The sequence below is a fragment of the Procambarus clarkii genome, chromosome 43, assembly GCF_040958095.1.
Source record: "Procambarus clarkii isolate CNS0578487 chromosome 43, FALCON_Pclarkii_2.0, whole genome shotgun sequence".
Lineage (NCBI taxonomy): Eukaryota > Metazoa > Arthropoda > Malacostraca > Decapoda > Cambaridae > Procambarus > Procambarus clarkii.
Window position 1 is genome coordinate 35,137,869 of NC_091192.1, and position 8,696 is coordinate 35,146,564.

General features: G+C 42.7%; 1 protein-coding gene across 5 annotated transcripts in view; it reads right to left on the minus strand.

The window, feature by feature from the left end:
- LOC123755953 (COMM domain-containing protein 4) overlaps window positions 1–7,372 on the minus strand; it is a 209,806-nt gene extending 202,434 nt beyond the window's left edge. For 2 of the 5 annotated variants that reach the window (XM_069300250.1, XM_069300245.1), the window contains exon 1: window positions 7,242–7,372. The gene's annotated coding sequence lies outside the window, so the exon portion shown is untranslated. The remainder of the gene's footprint in view (window positions 1–7,241) is intronic. The other 3 variants (XM_069300247.1, XM_069300246.1, XM_069300251.1) reach the window with 3 other exon arrangements.
- Between the last annotated feature and the right edge of the window lie 1,324 nt (window positions 7,373–8,696).

The window sequence follows — 8,696 nt, forward strand, 5'->3', positions numbered from 1 at the left end:
ACGCACAGTCCCGTTTCAGGACTGGGAATAGATGGGAAACCCATACGAGAGACCTGTCATTTCGACCACAACCAAGCGTACCCAATCCAAGATAACCCGACAGAGCACAGGAGAAGAGACCTGCCCCACAAGCCCTGAACCCCTGAAGGAGGCGGGGCCACCCAACGCCACCGCAGGCCGTTGGAAACGATCCGAAAAGCCCACAAATCATGGGACAAGGCATGAGCGAACAGAGCAAGCCTCACCCCCATCGCCCCATCAATGGGACAAACCGCGAAAAGGCTGACGTCCCTTACAAAAACCTGAGCTCCGCACAGAGTGAACACCGTGCCGATCAGACGAAGATGGGTCCAAAAGCGGCACTGGCTCCGAAACTGGCACCAGTGGCCTACCACGACGCACGGAACCCCAAGCCCAGGCACGACCCCTCCGTGAAGGCCCCCTCACCCCCCCCCCTTGGGACCCCCAGAGAACCAGTAAGTCGAACATCGGACAATAGCTGGCCGAGGCTACCTGGTCCACCGCAGAATCGGCAAACGACAAGGGACAAAAAGACCCCCAGGAACCCCCCCCCCCCCGGAAAACCTGGACCACTGTCAACGACTCACATTACTCAAGCGTGCGGGAACAATAGAACGAATGCCAAGCCTCCAAAGCAAAAACAGGACAGTTCGCCATCCAGGATGACTCTGGAACCTCGTAACAAATCCAGTAGGGACACGAAGACCTAAACCTGAATGTAGACGAATCCATAATAGAGGTGTAATCCGGGTCGTGCAGGAGGTAAGCCGCAAAGGCCTCCCGCACCACAGCAGGAAGGCTGCAGGAAGCCAAAAATCTCTGGAAGGACGGGACCAAAGCACTCGAAGGGACACGGAACCAAACCCGGGGACAGGCAGACACCAAATCCAATTCGTACGCGAAGGGAAAGGGGGAGGGGAAGAAAACCCCACTCCTTGTAACAGTAAGACCCCTCTCAGAGGGTAGAAAAATTCAGGTGGGGTCCAACGGAGTCCAAGGCCCCCCCAAGTCAGCCCCTCCCTCGCCCCATGAGCCACCACATCAGGCCCAGGGGCCAAGTCGTCTCCCAAAGCCCCAGCCTCAAAAGAAGAGGCTGGCGCAGCCATAGAAGCCAGAAGAAAGGTCTGACCCACTGGTTACACCCAGATGCTTTGGCAAGGAAGAAAGACTCGAATGCCTCCATCGCTGGCCCGGAAGCAGCATCCTTCAAGACCGCCCAAGTCTCTACACCATCTAAAACCCCGCCCTGACCCCGAAACCCTCAGACGTTTTGGAGCCGGAAGCAGGGGGGGAAGGGGGATTAGACCAAACCACAGCAGGGAAAGGACAAGGGGGTACGGACTGAACCAAGGTCGAAGCGATCAACACCCCCAAGTCCAGGTCCCTATAACCAAAACAGGGCAGCCTCGGGGCTTCTGGGTCAGCAACCAACCTAGCGTGTTGCAACAACCTAAACCTAACAAGCCTGCGCCGCCTGTACTCAAATATATTCATCAGTAGATTGGGTAAACCGAGTCACCAGCAAGCAACAAAACTCTCAGGACTCCGGGTCGAAAGTATCACCGACTCAGCAGGCAGCGTTGCCGAGGCAAAATCAATGAGAATCACCTCTGAGACAAGGGGACAGAGCAACCCTCACACTCACATAAAGCGAAGAGGGACTTGGGCCACATCCATCGGACCCGTGGGGATTCCCAGGGTCCTGAGACGGAACTCACGCTCAGGGAAGCCCAGGCAGGGTACTACTAACCGGCGCCCAAGTTTACCAATCAAACTTTTAAGTAACTGAACCCCCGGGACATACACTCACAGGGACCTAGCAGGGGGTACCACCAGAACAGGGAAGTGTATGTGATACACACACGGGCCAACAACCAAGGCCGGCATCCCTACCAGGCAAGAAAAAGAAAAAGAAAACCCTGCAAGAGGACAGCGTACCCAGGAGGAACAGAGCCGGCTGCTGTGAAAGGTGAAAACTAGTTCCGCAGTACCCAATGCCCCTACCAGTGCAAACTGCCTTTTACCCCTAAGGTGAACAAGGATGCCAGAACACCGCAACACACAAAGAGCAGCCGAAAGCCAAGCAGCAAGTGACCAAGCAGAGACAGAACCCAAGGAACTTGTGGAAGGAGGCCCCAAGCCTCAAAGGCAGTACAGTACTTACAGGGCACCTAGGGAAGGGAACCCTAGGTACAGGTTCTGGCTCATGGTCCCTGGTAGGCCTAAGAACTCCTTTCACACTGACTGATGCCAAAGTCTAATATTAGCATATCAGCCTGGATAGCTCTGGGGAACCGACAGGGCTCCCCCCCCCCCCAGAAATTACCATAAAGAAAAATGGCTGTATTTTGTTTCAAAATGTTTTACTTGAAAAACAAAGATTGTGTTTTATGAGAAACAAAAATAACAGATTAACAGATTACCTATGATGATTAAAATAAAAATCCTGTATAACATTTTATGTGGCCAAATTTTGACAAATTGTGTGACCTCTGTAAATTAAAATTCCCAAATAGCACAGTACTGTACTAGGAAAATGGTGTGGAAAAACAATCAATACTCAAAATTGTAGCATAGTTTTCCCAACAATATTACTGGTGTTAAGATAAACCATTTCCTTATATCAGAAGTGAAGAAAATTAAAGTGTTTATTGCACATGACCATTAATCTAAATGTGCATGTTACCAGGTCAGCGTTACCTGCCAATGTCAATTCCTGTATAATAGTCTGACTTATAAAAATATATATATGATTCCACAAAAGAATTTCAGCTACAGTACTATCAAGTTTCCATCCATGATAGTCGAGAATATTCAAAATTTGGCGACTGACAAGCATATGCTGGCATGCCTGTTACATAATCACATCAATAATATAAGTAAATATTATCAGTTTTTCTCCTCACTACAACAAAATGCCAATAATAAAACTATAAACAAATAAATCCAGAACAATGTACAAAAATGCCTACACAAGATAATTCCCATTCAGTGCTAATTATAAACAACTTTCATAATGAAGAATGTAATGCAATTAATTAGTACATATTAATTACATACATCTACATAATAATTAATAAGTACAATTAAGTGTACAGTTCAGTTAGCCTGTAACACCATAAATGTGTTTTTGTATATTATTTTACATATACATACAATTTTACATATACCCATGGAACTGAACATTTGAGATATCAAGGAGGACAGCGATAACTAGATCGCTTCTTGTTACGGACCCGAGCCCAGCGTCCGAGCACGGAGCAGTGACGACCGCGCCATCTGTGGGTCAGCTCCCAAAACCCCCTCCAAATGGACGACGCCATCTAGTGAGGACGAGATATACTGGCCACAAGGGCTAGTTTCCCGTCCTGATCAGCTCATAACACACCCGCTGCTGACCTCTGGTGAGGTGGAGCTTAGACAGCAACGCCATCTATGGAGTGGATAGGTGGGCGTTTGTGTCTAAGCCTGTAAGTGAGGTGCACTAGAGTGTCCCTATTACTGATGACGTGTCTGATTACAGAGTCGACCTGGGACTGCTGTAATGGAAGTTGGATCAGTCTACCCAAGGCAGCCGTAGAACCTCCACGCATTTGCTGCTGAAGCTGTGAGTCACCCCTCGGATGAACACTGTTGTGTTAGCCTGCCAGTGAGGTGGCAGAACCAGGGATTGTCGTACCCGGGGCTGACTAGTGGAGAAGACTAACCATTGGGGTGTTGTGGTGAGGAGAGTGATCTGTGGGATCACACGAGGCTCCTGCCTAGGGCTCGCAACCCTAGTATCGGTCGTGGAGTGGCCTAACCAGCGGAACTGATTGGAACCTGCCAGCTACAGGCTGGATTTGTGGTTGACGGCCTCCACGACGGTGTCCCCAGTGGAGCTGTGATTTGGCTGGCCTGTGGCCAGGGTAGACTCGAGAGAATCGAAGGATTCATTGCGAGGCCACAAGAGGACCAAGGGCTAAGCATCGTTGAGCACCGTGGAACACTCAGCGTCTTCAGAGGAAGACCATATTGTACATAATAGTGTTTATACCTCCCCCGTGTGATAATTTATATATTTATGGTGACGGTGATAATTATATATTTAAGTTTTTGCCTTTGTCTCCCTTCCCCTTTAATTTACTTGTTACGGAACACACCCCTTGAAAGCCACTACTAACTTGGGGCCGGATACCCAAACTCTATTAACATCAGAGAACCCAGTTGCGACCCAATAGGGCCGTAACACTTCTCCAGAGAGGGGTTCCGCAGCCAGGCTAGGCCTGTCAGGCCAGGTGGGGGACTGTCAGCCGTACTAACCCCCCCCCCCCCCCCTCTCTCTCTACCAACTTAGTCTCTTAGTTCACTTGGTAAGTGAACTTGTAAGGTGACGAATATTGTGATTTCAACTTAGGTGTTGTGTGATGTTCAGGGGCAGTCAGCCTTAGGTGTTCTCAATTTCTTGTGTGGTGACTCAAATTGGTGTATTAATGTTGACTCTTGAATATCAGGTAATATGGTTGAATTATGATACCTATAATAGTAAACATATAATTGATTAACTTATTTTTGTAAATTGTCTTTAATTCTGATCCCTAGATCTTGGATTTTGAAAGCTAGTGAAGAGCCCTCTTAAGTTTACTTGCTTAAGATATAGACTTAAAGATTCTTGGTTATACGAGTACATGCTTACAGTTGATACATGATAATATCAGATAATATTGTTGTGCAGACAAGTTCCATTCCTTGTCTTATTGTTAACTAACTTGAATGGATTGTGGCAGCAACCTTTTCTATCTCTCTACTATACTTCTACTCTTACTTTCTACTCTTCTACTTTCTTCTTTGATCTCATTCTCTCCCTCTCATTCTAAACTTTCCCTTCCCCTGACCACTCCTTCCTCACACTTCCCCTTCCACCTCTCTAACCCTCCTCTCACCACATGAGTTTCTTCACTCATTCTTCATTTCTTTTACTTCCTTTTCCAATATGTTACAAGCCTATGCATTATGCTAACATGTGGATTCAGAATTATAGGGATAAACACATTTTATATAATGTTCCTAAGTACGCAGGTGAATTTCTGAATTACAAAGATTTAGAACATATTAGGTTGGATAATTTATGCTAATTATTCAGTCTACCGCATTTTTGGCAGAATGTCAGGCTCCCACACACCTTAAATTCTTAATTTTTATGTACTTGATGGAGTTGAACTTTTATCAGTCAGTCTACTTAGACCACTACTTAGATTATTCTTGCAGAATAAGATAAAAATCCTTTGTAGTACTTATCACTAAAGGATACATTACAAAAATATGTGCTCAAAAGTGCCTTGCTCCAGTGGATCATTTTATTGATACATTTTCTGATTAACTATGATTAGGCTGTGCTCTACTACAGATTTGAGCTGCTACTGTTCTTGGCAATTGTCTGCGTGGTGGGTCAAAATAATAAAAGGATCACATATTTATCACTTCCAATGATTAAATGGAATGGAATGACCAATCACATGTATTCAAGAATATAATGTTATTGTCCTAATACATAATATTTATAGTCCAATACTAAAATTACCCATCAAAGAGATGGAAACAAATATGAGCTAAAGGTAACAACATGAATTATACAATACAGCATTAAGAGCATTTTTCTTTATGAACAGTACTACTAATTATTGCATTGCAATGCCATAGCAATTACACTATTCCAGTACCAAATATATACAGTAAACAATTTCACAGGATTGTATTCCGTTTATCTATAAATCTAGCTGGGATTAATACATTTATGATAAAATTCCACAAAATATAAGGGATGTTTATCTTTTACTTGTTAGTAACTGCAATCTGAAGGTAACCACAAAGGTTTACCAGAGGAATAGGCATATAAAACAACTAAGTCGACAACTTTTTCCAAATGAAAAAAATAAAAACTTTTCACTAGAGCACGTGTCACAGAAATCAGTGTACTACTCAAAATTAACTTAAGCCCCATAAACTTTGAGTATGAATATACAGTACCTGGCTTAACTTTGGTGGCAGTTGGAAAAGGGCAACATTCTTAGTCACAAAACCTTAAGATTGTAACATGACTAAACAAAGTTGCCCCATTTTCAAGTTGCCTCAAGGGAGCCTCATTCTTCAAAATTCATAAATAAGATAGACTAGGTTTTGTTTTATTACATCTTTATTTAGAAAGTGAACTAGCAAAGAAATTACAGGCCCATGGAATAAATGGTAAAATACTAGAATGGATAAAACAATGGTTAAAACAAGGAAAACTCATTGAAACTTTTAAAATACTGATCAATTTGGAGGGCTGTGATTCAACCCACTTCTTTAAAAGGTCAGATGCAACACAAATGAGGATCAATGGTTTCAAGCTCAACAAACCACAATGTGGGACAGAAAACAGATGCTTTTTCACCCACAGAGTTATAAACCCATGGAACCACCTACCCAAAGAAGCAGGAAATGCCAAAATGCTCCTGAACTTTAAAATCCAGCTCGACAAAATCATCAGGACAAATGGGGGGGGGGGAGTGTTGACAAGCTGCCAGCTTCCTGTCCTCATTAAGGCCACTACAGTGTACCTCAGATAAATTCAGGTAAACAAGGTTTTGCCTAAAGTTTGAGGCAATGAAACAAAATCATTAATACTGCAGATAGTTAAAATGATACATTATTGGGTTATGTATAATAAATTATATACATAAATACAAAAAATGCGCAAAACTAGGTTAAGTTAGTGTACATGGTTTGGTAGTTCATTTTATGTGTATCCCCTGTATGAATATTTTCTCTCTTCTTGAGTACATTGTATGAATACATTATGAATAAATTATTATTATTGTTATTATTATTAAGTCAGGCTGTTAATTTAAGTTCAGTTCCGCTAGGTTATCACCAGACCCCTGGTGTCGGACAACTGGCACCCATGTGTCAAACATTCACTTGACCAACCCCTGTGACATAATGGCACCCCATGTGTCAAACATTCACTTGACCAACCCCTGTGACATAATGGCACCCCATGTGTCAAACATTCACTTGACCAACCCCTGTGACATAATGGCACCCCATGTGTCAAACATTCACTTGACCAACCCCTGTGACATAATGGCACCCAATGTGTCAAACATTCACTTGACCAACCCCTGTGACATAATGGCACCCATGAGCTCCAGCTCCACCCCTGGCGTGCACCAGCAGCAGTAACAGAGTGGTGCACTTACCTCACCAAGAGAGCGGCAGGAGTCCCAGAGGAGCACCAGCCTGGCCACACGCTGACCCGTATTGATCCTCCCACCACCACCTTCCCCTCGTTATCTCCGGGTCCTCTTCAGGAGATTTGTTTGGGATTTTTAACCATTTTTAAAAACGCATTTATTGTTTATTTACATATTAATCATATTTTATTTTTAATTACTGAGCTTTACAACTATAGTTAAGTTGAAACTAATCATATGTATTATTTATTGATTTTATCGACATTATTTGTACATGGTCCCTGTTATTTTGTTTTTCTCCCTGTTTATATATGACAGTTTTTCGTCTTGGTGATTCAAACACGCTATGGCAATAAGATATTAATTAAACTAACTAACAAGAGTAATTAACATAGGTGAAAGTTTTACCCTGGATGAAGACTTCTAGATGTTACTACCGGTCCATAGAATTACCCAAATCGACCCAAATCAGCCCAAAACTACCCAAATCGTCTTAGCATTACGTAAGTAATGAAGAAATATGGTATATTTACTTACTATAATGTTGGTGCTACACATAGAACATGATCAAACCTATTTTTACTCTGAAATAATCTAATTTCATAACGAAATTAGACGTAAATATGTGAGAGGTGACGCCATAGGAAGTCGACGGTCCAAGCGACAATTGTGTGGAGCGACTTATCCAAGATATATGGTCGCCAGGAGAGTGTTTGCTGCCATATCAGCCTCCTGTACACAGTGATCCAGTCCTTTTCGTTCATTGAACACCGAACCCTACACGCCCTCTGATATATTGCTTAATTAAGAAATATTCACAAATAAAGATTATATTTGTATATGTTATCAGAAAGGCAGATATAAAATAGTTTTTGTGAATCCATCACAGAGATTATACCTTATTAGAGAGGAAAAATATTCATACTTTAAACAAGGCTTCATGGCCGACGCTCTCCTTACCGATATGGGAACTATGACCTTCCGAAGATCAATGTTAATTTAATCTAGATATTGTAATAAACGAAGTTTTCTATGTCATCATAAAGACATAAATATAAGCTGCATGTTAATAATTTGGCATAAATATAACTGAATTGAAAGTTAAGATATATGCCTTTTTATAGTTAATTGATGGCTCGCTCAGGGAGTGTGAAGGCCTCCACACAAGCCAATCAATTTTATAATTACTTTGCATATATGCAAAGTAACGCCATAGGTCTTTATGTCAGAATAAAGCCATGTAGACGATAATGTAACTACATTTCAAGGAAAACATATCTTAATATAATTATTAAATGAATGCAAAGTTATGGTTAAATAAATAGCCAATACCACACAATCGCCGGTGTTCGGACACATGAATAGTCGCATTAGGTGAAAGGAAATGTACCCAACCATTTCCATTTACCCAACCAGTTTGTGCACCCTATACTCATCCTCTGTGCGGTAATTTATTGTGCA